The 16,264-nt window shown below is 40.6% G+C and overlaps 1 protein-coding gene across 1 annotated transcript in view; it reads right to left on the bottom strand.

The window, feature by feature from the left end:
- LOC117551518 (FERM and PDZ domain-containing protein 1) overlaps nt 1-15,124 on the bottom strand; it is a 72,271-nt gene extending 57,147 nt beyond the window's left edge. Inside the window, exon 1 of the mRNA XM_034224437.1 lies at nt 14,738-15,124. The gene's annotated coding sequence lies outside the window, so the exon portion shown is untranslated. The remainder of the gene's footprint in view (nt 1-14,737) is intronic.
- Nucleotides 15,125-16,264: the final 1,140 nt, after the last annotated feature.

Raw genomic sequence — 16,264 nt, 5'->3', positions numbered from 1 at the left:
AAAAGGTTTCATCAAGCTGTAAAACTAAAAAGAATGTCTTAAAAATATTACAAAAATAAATGATAGTGTTTCAAGGGCGCATAGCAATTGGAATATATATGCCAATAGCATCTTAAAAACAGCGGGGATAAGCTGTTGAACTGCTGTTGTCTTTCGGGCTCCGATGATTGGCAAATCTGGGTGATGCCTTCTGATATGATTTAGCATGTTTGACGTGTGTTCCATTAGCATACTGCACCGCTATCGAACAACGCCGACACACCGTCCTCGTCCGATCCACCACTCGCACTCCATCGTTATTGCAGTCCACAGGGAACCCGAAATGTTCCCACACAGCTGATTTAAACGAAGCAGGTGGGTCTTCTAGCTCCTGTGTGTTATCTGAAATCGCCATAGGGTGCGTTCACTTCTCTTATTTTTCATTTCCTCGCTCCTCGGTCTCGGTATCACCGGAAGTTGATTTGTCTGCGCCATCTTGAGTAGCGTCCCAGTGGCCTTATTTGTGCCGGAGGATCGAGGATCAAGGAGCGATAACGGAGGAGCGATAATCGAGGAACTAACAGACCATCCTCCGGTGAAATCCTCATACACTCGCCTCGCCCCCTTACTGTGTATCGCTCACTGATTGGACGATGCAGCGCATGCACTGATCCGGCTGCTGTCAGACGATCAGCTGTGCGGCGTCATCACATAATACACATCAATAGTTTATACATTATTCGAATATAGGAATAGTAGATAAGATTACTTAAAATATAGTACCTTATATTTCATCTTTTTTCCCTTTAGACCCTTGCGGTTTATTCTTAAAAACCCTTACCCTTACCCACCCCCCATGTTCCCTCTGCTGGTCTATGGCCTTGTAGAGGGTAACGGGGTCCAGAGTCGCTTAGATAAGCGGGGGAGTGCATCTGACGAAGAGATAGGTTGTTGTGCTCCCTATCTCTGTTTCTTATCCTATATCTAATAGAACTGCTCGGGTCTTGATAGATTGAGTGGGGAAGTTCATGAGATCTTTCTAGAGGGTTATCAAGAATAACTTTTATCCAATGACCTTTTCCCTCTCTGTCTGTGTCTGCAGTGCATGACATTAAGGATTAAGCTAATTTACAGATGGCCCTGAGCCCAATAGAGATTGCCCTGAAAAATGCGCGCGGACGAAATGACGCACGCAGGGTTTGGGGGGCCTCCCCCTAGAACATTTAGATGTGTGCAGGTCTTAGATGCAGGTCTGGTGCATTCTCTAGACTGAATTATAAGATGAACCACCACAATATTATATTGTACAATTTCAATTTTATTCTTCATTTCACTTGTTTGTTCTTGTTTGTGTTTGCTCGCTTGCATGCCCTGCTATAAGAAATACTTAAGTTGTTGGTCAAGACACTTTCCATCTGATGAAGGCAAATGCCTTCCCAGATGTAAAAAAGTAGAAAACATTACATTCAGTTATAACTGCCAAAACAAACATTATTTAAAAAACACTATTATGGCCCCTATTAAAAATGTTTGTAATGTTATGTACTGTAAGTTGGTCGAATGAATGCCTCCTCACCCGGAAGCTGACCGAGCAGACCCGAGCAGCAGTCGAGAGGGGCCGAGCGCATCCGCGAAGCACACAACATGGCGACGTCAGAGTTCCCGTTAGCCGGCAAATCTAAATCTCTTCGGTCAAAATGTCCGGTCAAAATAATTTCCCTTTAGCGCAATACCGCTTCAGTTGCGCCACTTATGTGACAGACAAGAAGAGTATGTGACAGACAATAATAGTCAATTCTAATGTCTAACACGTAATGTGGAGAAAGAGATGTCCTGTATGGGTTGATTGTGCGTTGATCTGTTGGTAATGCCTCGGGGTTCCGGTGGGCATGTAAACAAATGCATAATGCTGCGCTATACTTTGTGGCCTCACCCGGTTGCATAGCGACACTTATTGTTTAGGTGTCTTTTAATAAGCAGGTAGTCATATCATTAGCTAGAACTAGCTGGATCTGATCGATATGGACATAAACGCGAGTGAAGTCTAATCTGACGGGAGAGAGAGATCAGCTGCTGCTGACGAGTCGACACGCAGCTCTGCATAATGCAGCGGTGAGCGGACAAAACACACACTTCAGGTTAGAATATCACACGTAGCTATTTTAATTACCTCTCAAACTACCTAAACTAGTTATAGATATGTTTAGTTTTACTGTCGGGTCGCTCATTACTGGATCCGCGAGCTGCATGATACTGGCATAATAGATTGCCCGATCGGGCAACCAGCAGGTGAGGCTTCATTGCCCGAGCTAAATACTAGATGGCCCCGGGCCATCGGGCAGTCGTTAATGTCGAGCCCTGGTCTGTGTATTCTCTTGTTCCGATTAATCCAGCAAAATCTTTTTTCTTGTTTTGTATCTATATCTACGCCAGGATCCGGAGTCGAGGCTGATCCTCTTGCTGTAGTCCTGTGTCTTGGATCCTCTATCCTGAGTTCTGGATTAAGTCGTGGACTTCGGGTCGTGGCTGAACCTGTCTCTGCGGTCCTGCCTTGGCTCTCGTCATGCTGCTTCCCTGATGGCTTCCACAGGATTGTAGCTGACATCCTCGTGGATTCATCTTCTTATTACAGACACATGAATTTCCTAACATTCGGTCTATATGCTGTAAAATGTATTATCTCTTCGATTTACACACGGCATCTATTGCACGTCTGTCCGTCCTGGGAGAGGGATCCCTCCTCTGTTGCTCTCCCTGAGGTTTCTCCCATTTTTTCCCCTTAAACTGTGGGTTTTCTCCGGAAGTTTTTCCTTGTACGATGTGAGGGTCTAAGGATAGAGGGTGTCGTTTTTCTCATACTGATATTCTGAACAATCTGTGCTGTTGTATTTGCTGTAAAGTGTCTCTACTGTAGGCTATTTTTATTATATGTACAGCACTTTGGCTCGACCAAAAATCGTTTATAAATGTGCTATATAAATAAAACTTGATTTGATTTGATCACAAACGGACGTCGCTTCACGTGACGCTCCGGAGGAAACGACGTCCCATTGCTCTTAAAACTAATTTCCCTGCTTCTCGTGGTTTCATTGCGTCTCTCCATGCTTCCCTGGTGGGAGGGACTAGTCGCAGGGAAACAACGCAAGTGAGGGACGCAAGGAATCCATTTAACCGAAGTGAAACGCACCCTTAACAACTTTTCTTCTTCTTGTATTGTGTTCGTTTTGTTGTGTTTTCTTCTTGTTCTTCATTTGTTGTTTAAGGGCGGCAGGCAAACAGCTTTTAGGCGCAATACCGCCCCCTGGATTATATATAGTGTAATGGATACTGCCCTGAGTTAGTGACAGACTTTTTTCCCTTCCTAAAAAATGGCGTATTTGTCGTGTGACTGCATGTGCCGAACCGTGACGACCGAACCGTGACGACCGAACCGTGACGACCGAACCGTGACGTCCGAACCGTGACGTCCGAACCGTGACGGTTCGGGACGAATACGGATACCGTTACACCCCTATTTACTACCACTCACTTTATTGCTTATTTATTTTGCACTATGATCACCTGCTAAGAATCCTTCTCACTCCCTCTTATGACCACACACTTTCTTAAAATGTACTTTTCAGATTTTATTCTTCAATTTCTATTACAGAAACCTTTAAAGAGCTGTCCATTTATTGATGCATAGAGACATAACATTGCAAGATAAGCTCTCTGTTCTACTGAAACAAGTATAAAAGCTCTGCTCACACACAAAGGTGTGTTCAATTACCCCGGCAGATTACACCTTTAGTTCATTTGCATTTGGATGGAGCTAAAATAAGGCTTTGAAGGAGCTTTAAGTCTTATTAAAAAATGACATTACATTTTAGCTACATTGCCGAAAGCTTTGTATCAAATGTATCATCAGTAAACTGACCACACCACTGTTATGATTACAAACTCAACTTCAGGGACTGCTTCGGGATATATTCCTAACCTGTCAGGACTGATCTGGGAGTGAAGACATAGCCCCCGCTGATGATTCACACTTAAAAGTCAGCCTTTAACCACACTGTCAATATTACTTAATACATTGACAAGGAGTCTTTATGCTGGCTTTTTTAGAAAATTATATTTGATATGTTTGGAATAATACAGTATTTATATTTATTTCTTTGGTCTGTTCAGCTCTTGACCTGACTATATGTTCACTAAGGCCAGCTGAGAGCAGATACAAGGAGCTTAGGAGCTGTACACAAACAACCACACACACACACACACACACACACACACACACACACACACACACACACACACACACACACACACACACACACACACACACACACACACACACACACACACACACCTAATGAACTTCTCAGGTAAATGTCATAGCCTGATTGACACAGACAGTGTTTGGCTGACATTGTAAGTATTCATGACAGTGTGTTTGGCTGTCTTTTCACACAGTCACAGTGTGATACAGTACATGGATCTACATGAAAGATATGTTTTACTTAAAAGGGACAGTCCACCTCAAAATCTAGAATACATTTGGATTCTCTTACATGTAGGGCTGTTTATCAATATTGAGGTCTGAACTGCCAGGTGGTGGATATATTGATATTATACTGTAGATGTCTGCCTTTTCTCCAAAATAATAGAATGTTTCTTTTTTCTTTAGCCACCAAGGTAACAACAACTATTCATTTTTTATGAAAAAACATTTGATTGATTTGATGGGTGAGCCCTAGCAGGCTAGACGAACACCAATTATCGATGTACAGTATGGACACATATTCAAACATTAAAGTTAAGGAGTCACTTTTTTCTTGTCTCTCTTGTTTATCATGATGGTACATCTGAATAAATGACTTTGGTGCCGATAGATTCTGTAAAATAAACTGAACAATTGAATTGTGGAGAACCTAACTGATCTATGTGTAGCATCATGTCTATATTGACACAAGTTGAACAATGTGGTCTGGATAACCCTTTCAGTTTTACTCCTTTTACTGTTAATGTTGTTCATGAAGCATTATCTAAGTTAGATCCTAAGAAACCGGCCAGCCCGGACAACGTAGAACCTTTCTTTTTAAAGATAGCTGCAGATTTTATTGCTCCACCTCTTACTTCTCTTTTTAACCTCTCCCTCAGCACAAATGCAATTCCAAAAGTATGGAAGTCAGCTTATGTCTTGCCTTTGCTAAAAGGAGGGGAGGCAACTATTTTAAATAACTATAGGCCAATCTCTAAGTTGTCAGTTCTGGCGAAGATGGTCGAACGCTTAGTGAGTGAACAGGTAAAGGAGTTGTTATGTACAAATGACATCCTGTCTAAACATCAGTCAGGCTTCAGAAAGCAACATAGCACCATCACTGCCACAATGAAAGTGGTGAATGACATTACGAGTATTTTAGATAATAAGCAGAGTTGTGCAGCTCTATTTATTGACCTTTCAAAAGTGTTTGACACCGTCGATCATCACATTTTAAAGCAGAGGCTAGTCAGTATAGGCATGTCCAGCCATGCAGTGGGGTGGTTTGTGAACTACCTCTCTGAAAGGTCCCAATGTGTTCACTTTGATGGGCTGTCTTCTGAGTGGTTAAACATTGCTAATGGTGTTCCCCAAGGTTCTGTTTTAGGTCCACTTTTATTCTCCATATATATCAACAGCTTAGGTGAAAATGTGGATGAAGCTACTTTACATTTTTATGCGGATGATACCGTGATGTATTGTGCAGGTCCCTCCATTAAGGAGGCTGGTGTTAAATTACAGGCTGTTTTTAACATTATTCAGACTCAGCTTGCTGAACTTAAGCTTATTTGAAATGTTGAGAAAACCAAGGTAATGCTATTTTCAAAAGCTAAAAAGACACCAGAGCCTGTTTTGGATATTGTTACTATCCAAGGACAAGTACTTGAAGTGGTTACCTGTTATAAATACCTAGGTATCTGGCTTGATGATTGTCTTACTTTTAAACTTCAGGTCATTAATCTGCTTAAAAAGCTGAGGGTTAGACTAGGTTTCTTTTTCAGAAACAAGTCCTGTTTCTCTTTTGAAGCCAGGAAAAGGCTAGTCTCTGTGACCTTTTTACCTGTGCTGGACTATGGTGATTTGTTGTATATGAATGCACCTGCCCATTGCCTGAACAAGTTAGATGCCGCCTATCACAGCGCACTGAGATTTGTCACAAATTGTAAAGCACTTACACATCACTGTACCCTGTATACCAAGGCAGGTCTGCCATCACTTACTGTACGGAGGCTCAGTCACTGGTACACGTTTATTTATAAAGCTTTGTTGGGTAAACTCCTGTATTATATCTGCTCTCTGATAACACAGAGAGTTGCAAGCAGCTATTGTCTGAGATCGCATGATTTAGTATTGTTAGATGTGCCAAGAGCAAGGACTGTCTCAGGTAAGACAGCTTTTATGTGCGCAGCTCCACTTGCTTGGAACAATCTTCAGCAAGAATTGAAACTGAGCAATCTCATTCCTCTGCATGTTTTTAAAGCTAGGCTAAATTAAATGCTCGTTGATATGGGCACTTGTAAATGTCTATAACTATGTAAATGTATCCTGTAAATATAATGTATGATGTCCTTTATTGTTTTATGTTTCATGTGGAACCTATATGCTGCAGGTCTCCCTTGAAAAAGAGATCTATGATCTCAATGGGACCAATCTGGTTAAATAAAGGTTTGAAATTAAAATGAAAAGTTACCCGATGTCTAATTAAGACATTAGTTTAGTTTGGTTCCACCGAGACAAAGTAAATTGCTAACTATTAATACGGATATAGGAAGAATATAAATATGTGTTTGTCTTTCGGTTTAACTGTCCCTTTAAGGATAACGTTTAGAGAGATTTTCAAGATTTGTGTTTTATACGCAGTGTCAGAAAGAGTGAAGGTTTGGATGATATGTTGCACTCTCTCATTAGTTGATTCATAATTCATTTCAGTTTATAAAGTTAAGTGTTTAGTCTCAAGGAGCAGACGTTTGGCTTTGATTCAGAGAACACATTTATCTTCGATCTCCACTTAGTCAATACTCTAAATGGGTGTTTGTGGTAAATAATTAAATAGGGTAAGAGCTAACTGGTGCTAGCATATTTATCCATGTGTAGCCAATGTTTTAAACCCTGTTTCTAGACATCATTTGGGCATTGTGATGGTGTCTGATAACTCATGAGGGAATTAATTTATCACATTCGCTTTTTGGATTCTGACCAATCCCCAGCTGAAGTGGGCAATATTTAAATGTAGTTCACATGAGTTATATTAGGTATTAAGTTGGTACTTTGGGTACCAAGCTAGCTTACAGACACATGCATTTCCTAACATTCGGTCTATATGCTGTAAAATGTATTATCTCTTGGATTTACACACGGCATCTATTGCACGTCTGTCCGTCCTGGGAGAGGGATCCCTCCTCTGTTGCTCTCCCTGAGGTTTCTCCCATTTTTTCTCCTTAAACTGTGGGTTTTCTCTGGAAGTTTGTCCTTGTACGATGTGAGGGTCTAAGGACAGAGGGTGTCGTATTTTCTCATACTGATATTCTGAACAATCTGTGCTGTTGTATTTGCTGTAAAGTGTCTCTACTGTAGGCTATTTTTATTATATGTACAGCACTTTGGCTCGACCAAAAATCGTTTATAAATGTGCTAAATAAAACCTGATTTGATTTGATTTACTGAAACCAAAGATGTGCAAGATAGTTGAGTTGAGTTTGCAAGCACTGGTTACTCTCATGTTCACTGGATGTAGCTCTGTGTGAGCAGTGGATTATGTACGGAGGAAGCAGCAACATATGTTTTATACTTCTAAAAATGTAAATGTAAGTATAATGGTACGCTATATTTAGAATAGTTTTACAGTTACACAGCTTTACATTGGTGTCAGACAGCCCTTTTTGTCAAGCAACTGATGCTATAGCAGTGGCGAGCCGTCAGGGCCCTCTAGGCCCTCAGAGAGGGCCTAAGATATTCTAAAAAATAATATTTGAAAACATTAAAAAAAAAACTTTTTTTAAAAAATATTATTTTTTATATTTTTTTGTTGTTACATTTTTCATTAATTTTACCAAAATAACTTGATTTAATTGTATTTAAAAATAATATTTCCAAAGAAATAAATCCTTCGAATCTGCCTGTTCAGTTTCTGTTGTAATGTGAAGGGTTAAATGCCGTCTCTGCGAGTTATGTGAAGACGGGAGAGCTTGTTGGTCCCTCTCTACATTCACAGAGGGCCAGCTATAGTAACTCAACTGACAGGTTCCGCCCGCTGTGAGGTCTATGCAAGTGGTGCAGTGACGCGTCCTAAAACCCGGAAGTAAGCTTCGCTCGGATTCCCTCGACAGAAAGCAACGGGATTTCTCCATAGGATTTTGGAAAATAGCTCGAAATAAGGTCCGTGGAAAACGAACCAGTTAGATAAATGCACGTTGTGTTCAGCCGGATAATATCCACATGTCTATCCTACTTTTATTATTTTTGATAGATTTATGATTAGCATAAGTTCGTTCATGATGGCTCACTTCAGTAATAGTGATGACATCGTTGTGAAATTATTAACCGAGTCATTTTCAAGATTGAGTTACAATGATAAACTGGAGTGGCAAAGGATCAGCTGAATGACCCGCAAGTGCTTCATCCAAAAGGACAAATGGACTTTGTGTTTAAGTGATTTGATCATCAAAGGTAGGCCTAAGTCATTTTCAATGTGGGCCGCCGTGCTACTTGGCTGTGAGTGCCCTGTCATGATAGGTGTTTATATAAATGATGTTTTGTGTGGTAGAGGGTTGCTGTCATTGATGCGTTTTGCACCCCGGACCACTGTTTTGATATTCCGCTGAAGTCTACGCTGAGACGTAATATCTCTTCTTTTTTTTCCGAGGGAAGGGGGGGTCAGAGGGCCTAGGTATAAAAGTCACGGCTCGCCACTACGCTATAGTCTCCCTTCAAAGCTCCTTTGAGAAATATAGTGAATTTACCTACCTTACAGTATACGGACGTTGCTGATAAAATGACTTGCATTTGAATAAAACCGTTTTGATCTTCTGAGATGCCTATTGCCTACTCTGCACTAAAAGCGCTTAAATAACTATTTCTGCTAAAGTTTGAAAACTCTCTAATCAGGAGCTTCAGACTGAAAGCACTATATGGAGATTATGCTTGAAGCTTTTAGACCTATTGAGAGCAGTTACTCTTAGGTGCTGTTTACACGAGAACGCAAACGGTTGTATCCGCTACTTTTCTCTTTCCTATAGCCCGTTCGTTCACATGAGCAGTGGCGTTTTTATATGTACAAAAGTGGTGGGGCACAACAAACTTAGATGTCTATATATAAGCTTCTGCAGTGACGTGCAGTGAGGTTCATGGCTGGCACTGACTCTTCAGGTTTACAAACATTATATTTTGACCTAAATCAAAATATAATATTATTTTCAAAAGCTTTTTTAGTCTGATGCTTTGATTAATTTTAAACGGTTCAACAAAAGGATACCCAACAAATGTAATTGTATCCTTTAAATATTGAATTGTTCTCTCTTAGTAAGATCCCATTTTCTATACAATTGCGGTCTTACCTTGACTTGAAGATGAAGTCCATTTGCCTATCCTTTTCTGTAAAAGTCCTCCTTATCTTCTTCTAGTTTCAAAAGTCGAATCATAAATCTAATCGATAGATTTATGATTCGAAAATGATAAAAGTAGGGTAGACATGTGGATATTATCCGGCTGAACAAAACGTCCATTTATCTAACAGGTACGTTTCCCACAGATCTTATTTCGAGCTATTTTCTAAAATCCTATGGAGAAATCTCATTGCTTTTTTGTGGAGGGAACCCATGCGCAGCTTACTTCCGGGTTTTAGGACGCGTCTCTCGTCTCCTCTTCACACACCACACTTTTCGCAGCACACGTACTTACAGCCAATCAGCTCTGAATGATGTGAGATGACGTATGGTGGGGATGGCAGCTCTATGCCCCTATGGTCATTATTTGTTTGCCACACACATTAAATAGGACAATACTCCGAGCATGTGCAGTGTAGTTTTTACAGTCACCATTCATTTAGACAGTGAGAGGGAGGGGCAGGATCGGGTTTTGTCCCACATGGCTCTAAACAGCTCAATAGGCACACACTGTAGACACTAATTAGAAGAACACAGACTAAAACAGCAATGTACAGACTAATCAGATGATTAAACATGATCTTAACATATATTTTATATATATATATGTTTTTGTAATCATTATTTTTAATACTTTCTGCTGACACTAGGTGGGGCTGTCGCCACTGCACACGAGGCCGTAACGGAAACGCGGCAACGGACCCCGCAAATGATAACGGGTCCCAAGTGGATAGATCTGCAAACGGAATGCTCTGGGGGGCCAAACGGCTCCGTGTGTACGCCCTATACGATCATTTTCTGATAACGGTGAAGCCATAGCCCCACCTCTCCCCACCTCTGCTGCTCACTGCTGTACTGACCATGCTACAGATGTTAGTGCAAAATCTACAGCTCCTCGACCACAACCATCAGCAACAAGTGGACATGGAGAATTACATGAACTACATGTTGCTAAATCCACCGCGGGGCATAAACAGAAGGGCAACCATGGCAACCATGCTCGGGGGTCTTCTTCGCTGCTTTTGGTGTATTTTGTGGCAGAAGTACAGCGCCACTTACAGGCCCGGCATATGTACTACAGCGTCTCCAGCGCTCCCGAGCGGTCTCGTGTGAACGGAATACTTTTTTGATATCGTATTCGGTTCGTTTGCGTTTTGTATGCGTTTGCGTGTAAATGGGGTCTTAGTCTCTTTAGAAGTAGCGGTTGTTTGTACACATTACATTCAAATGCATTGGCCTCCTCTGTAGGTCAACCAGGGTTATGGTGTTGAGACAGTGAAAGTCAAACCAAGATTTACTCTCCTTTTGGAACAAGCCCTGTCTGCTGTTCTGGCACCTATGTGACACTAGATCATACAGAGATCTTTGTCTGCATAATTTTTAAGGAAAATCCTACTCATAGTGTCTTTAACATCCTCAATGTGTAGAGACCATTTTAAATGGATGTACCTCTTAAATTATTCAGGTTCTAAAAGTAACCAGAGTATATCCAAATTGGAAGTGTCACGTTTAGTTTTGGGGTTAAAAGTTCAATACGTCATTACTTCTGGTTAGGGATATAATGTAACTATAGTGTAATAAAGCTGTGTAAAGCTGTGAGTCTGTGACAGTGAAGAGGGAGCTGAGGGGGATTTGGTTACATCAGATACGCCAAAGCTCAACAATGTGCATATTCATGTCAAGCTCTTTTAAAACATTGATTTTGAAAAGCATACTAATTAAGCATACTTTTAAACTTTACTATCATTATAAATAATGCAATGCCAACGGGCCTTTCAAGTATATCCACACATCATATATGTCAGAATGTGTGCAGCCTTGTGTGTGTGTCTGTGTACTGTACTGTATGTTTTTGTGTGCACTAACGTACAAAGAGGTTGACAGACACACCCCAAGTTTTCGCTCAGTATTAAACTTGACAAATACGAACCATCAAAAATGTAGCTACGCCTAAAAATAACGTCATAAATTAGTAATCGCTTCAGAATGCAGGCGGCCTCATATTCTTCTTCTTCTGTTTCAATACTGCTCTAAGTGTCAGGGCTCGCTTTGTATTCACGTTGAAACACAGATACATGTATACACTGTGTTATAAATATTGGCAAATACACCTAACATGGAGATAGAGCCAAGCCATATACATAGCAGTAGAATGTGCCACTCATTAGCATGTTACAATAACATCATCACTTGTTTTAGCAAACTTGCACATTGTGTCACCATTGTCTTGAAAGATTTTGTTAATTTCTTATTGCACTATTTTCACTTGTTTTCATGTTTTAACTATATTATATATTGCACTGTTTGAAACGCCTTAGATTTGCATTGCCAAACTAGGTTGAAGCCATTGTGCATATGACAATAAAGCCTTTGAACCTTTGTACAGGATGTGTTTCAGGGGGATGAAGCATGATGCAGCAAAATAAGTGGAGCAACATAATACTGTAATGCCCCGGCCACACGAGGACGAAAACGGCCGTTTGCATTACTGTTTAGTGTCATATAGACCATTCGGCCATACGAGGACGACCGAATACGGCACTAAACGACTGAGGAAACGATAACGGGTCCCAAGATGGATAGAACGGCATACGCAACGCTCTGGGGGGTCCAACGGCTCCGTGTGTACGCCCTATACGATCATTTTCTGATAATGATGAGGCAATAGCCCCGCCTCTCCCCACCTCTGCTGCTCACCCCCGCGTCAAAGTAAACTGCACACTGAATTCAGATTATTTATCTTTCTCTCAATATAGGCATAAACGCGAGTGAAGTCTAATCGGACAGGACGGAGACACGCAGCTCTGCTCACCTGCAGCTCCTCCCGCTGTGATGCGGCGGTGAACGGAGTAAAACACACATTTCAAGTCAGATAATCACCCTTAGCTATTTTAATTACCTCTCAAACTACCTAAACTAGTTATAAATATGTTTATTTTTACTGTCGGCCGGGTCACTCATTACTGGATCAGCTGCTGCATGAGACAGACACTGGCGCTGTCCGAAGAGAGGGAGGAAAAAGAGAGGCTCCGTGTATTTTATTATTATATTATATAGAGTCGTTATTCATTTGTTTTAAAGCTCAATAAATAACAAAGAAGACATTTGACCGGCACTTCTATAATTTTGTCGGGAGGTTTAAACTTTAATACACGTTGACTGGCGAAAAACTCTGCCCGGTTCCCTCGGCCCCCACCGTGGAGAATAAACAGAAGGGCAACCATGACAACCATGCTTCTTCGCTGCTTTTGTGGAGGAAGTTACAGCGCCACGTACAGGCTCCTGCATATGTACTGCAGCTTCTCCAGCGGTTGGAGCTAAACGGAGCTGTCTCGTGTGGGCAGACACTATCCGGTGAATATTGCGTGTGGACGGAAGCTTGTTTGCGATTGCGTTTGCGTTAATCCTATGCGTTTAGCCGTTTTCGTCCTCATGTGGCCGGGGTCTAAGATGCATGTACTGTAGTAGTGTGTATCTGAGTGTGTCTGTGTGCACATGATAGGTGTTTTTGTGTGTGATTGTGCAAGTTCCATGGTTGAAGTGATGCATTAGTAAAACAAATTCTGAATACACACGGACTACGTACTGTTGGTCCAATCATTAATTCTTTAACAGTAGTTGAATATAGAAAATGACTGAGTCATTTGCTTTAAAAGGAGTCAGGGAATGCCTCAGTCTGTTTGTATCTAAACCAGGGGTGTCAAACTCAAGGCCCGGGGGCCAAATCCGGCCCGCAACTTCATTTTATGTGGACCGCAAGAGCTTGCAAAGAATATAATACATTTATTATATGGTTACATGCTACTTTACAGTATATCTATGTTCATTTTAATTAATTTCTTATTTTATAGTTATTTCTCTTTCTTTTTTTTTATCTTTGATTTATCCTTAATTTGATTAATTTGTGTGAATCTGTGCTGTCCTGTTTTTCAATCTTACCCTGTTGCTGTTAAACTACTGAATTTCCCCACAGGGATTAGTAAAGGTCCATCTTATCTTATTTTACAGAAGCATGTTGCCCATAACTATATGTCCCACAATGCATCTCATTTTGTGACATGCCACTGAAGAGACTTGCAATTATTTGCCCTAGACTTCTGCTTTCAGACGTAGTTAATTACTAAGTTATTACCCTATCCAATAATAATCCAATGCAGAGGCAATAATATAATATATTATTTCATATATATTATGTATTTATATATGTATATTTATATAGTTACAACCGGCCCTTTGAATGCAACCATAATGCTAATGTGGCCCACGATGAAATTGAGTTTGACACCCCTGATCTAAACTGACTGGATTGGGACATGTGGAACACGAGGACTTCATCCCTGATCCCTTCCAGTCCCTTTACACAATCCACTTTTACCGGGCATACAAATCCCTTTTATCAACCTGCCACCTCCCTCCATGAGCACCCTTCCTTCATCATATTATTCAATAGATATAGCCTACAATAGATTCAATAGATTTACTCTATTCAATAGATATTCTCTATAGATATATATCCTTCACTATTGATATGTATATCACTATCATGTACCACTTTTTTTTTTAATCTTCTACTGTTGATATGTAAAGCTTCTATTACTTTTAATGAATGTGCAATGTCTTATCTACATGCTGCTGTGAAGTATATCGTGCATAATATGACTTAAACCGTAAAATGGGAGGGTAGTAACATGTGTCTGTCTCTACCCATTAGCTGGAGTACTGTTAGAGAAGAGTAGCAGGTATGTTCTCACTGTTGTGAATTAGAGGTATTGGCAATTAGCTGTAATGGAAAATGTCGAGAAGGCTTTTCTCAATTAGGGCATACGTTTGAAAGCTAAACTCGTCAAGTTGGTTTTCATTTAGAATTTCTCTATGTTTTTACAGTTTACATTTGAGTTTCTTATCTATATTACAGTGAACTGGTGTAAAAGTAAAGCAGTTTGACCGTTCATTTTTGGCTTTTTTCGTAATATTGTTTTTAAAGTGTGGCGTTTGTCTGGCTAATAAAGCAACGTCATTTGCTTTGCTAGCTCGCAGTGAGGCACTAACAAATACAGACAGGAATCTATTTTGGGCACGGTGTGTCTGGTTGTTATTCCGTGTAGTTGGCTGTGATAATCAGGTGTAAAGACATTACCGAGCAGCGGGTATCTCCTCTCTAATCCCCTCCTGCTTCCAGCGCGCAGGGCGAGCCGTCCAGACCGTCCTGGATGTGGAACTTCGAAAAGCGCCACAAGAAAATACGTCGCACCTTCCAGCGACAAGTCAGTTATCCATCAACTGGCGTTTAGGAAGTGCGAGGAGCACAGGTCGACGTCCCTGTAAAGTGCGATGCAAAGAGTCCCAGCGAGTGCAGGTGACACAGGCGGATTAAACGACGGTAATTCTCTCTCGCGCGCTCTTCCTTTCTTTCCACCTCTCTCTCTTCCTTTCTTTCCACCTCTCTCTCTCGCTTCATAAAGGGAAAACCAACAGTGGAGATCAGACGGACCGCGCGCGAGCTGTTGTTTACACACCTGCGTGTCTCGCGATCTGCGTTTGTAATGCGCGTACGTGTGAGCGTGCATGCCGTGCTAGTGTGGACCACAACAGCCGTAGGCAACCTGCTCGAATGTTCAAATAATGACTTAACGTTAAATATCCTACATGTTCTCGCTTCAGAAAGAGACAAACACACATATCACATGTATCAGAATATCAGTATGTCACTTTCACTATAAACTGCACCATATGTGGTCAAACCACAGGTAGATAGATGGATAGATAGATGTATAGATATCTATCTAACTAGCTATCTGATAGATAGATAAATAGATTAGATAGAAAGATAAATAGATTTGTAACTGACCAATGTCGCCCCCTGCTGGCATCATTGGTTCACTGCATCTCTCAGCGTTCTACATTGTTCATGGAAGTAATTACATCATATAGCTTTTTTAAAGACGGTTAGAGTGTGTTTTACACACCCAAACACACACAAAACAATCTTAATGAAAAAAGACTAAATACATTAAAACAGAAAAATTAAAGACAAACACAATCATAAGACAAGGACGGAAATCTACAAAAAGGTTTGACCATAAAGATGGGTTTGCCAGAAGGCGCTTAAACCCAAATCCAAAAATTCAGCAAATCTGATAGATTGGAAAATATATATCCAGAGGGTTGGGGCTAAAACACCTTTTTGTTTTGTAGTTTGAGCATGGGATGGATACAAGTGGAAATGGAACCAACCATTGTTGAATTATGAATTGTAAGATATTAATTTGTTTATTTAATACTCTTATACTAATCACTTCCTGTATTTTAATTTACAGCGCTGAGCAAACAATCCTCCGTGTTTGTACCTCTTAAATCGCTGCATAGCCGATTTATTTGGACTAGATGATCCCAGAGAGTCTAAAGATTCTTTATAACACAGTTTGAAATTTGTGAAACCTTAATTCTATTTGTGAAACATTTTGAAAATACAAAAAAGGAATATGTTGCAACTTTGTTTATATCTATAGACCACTTTAGACCAGGTCCTGATCGAAAACCACTATACCTACTCATCAAATCTGGACTGGATTATCCCAGAGAGTCTAAACATTCTTTTAAAATGGCAGTGTCAACATAAATACCACTACTGTAAAAAAAAAAAACATCAGTAAGAACATTTTTG

This window comes from Gymnodraco acuticeps, unplaced genomic scaffold (assembly GCF_902827175.1).
Source record: "Gymnodraco acuticeps unplaced genomic scaffold, fGymAcu1.1, whole genome shotgun sequence".
Lineage (NCBI taxonomy): Eukaryota > Metazoa > Chordata > Actinopteri > Perciformes > Bathydraconidae > Gymnodraco > Gymnodraco acuticeps.
The sequence above is the reverse complement of the archived record's forward strand: the minus strand, read 5'-3'. Positions and strand labels throughout refer to the sequence as shown.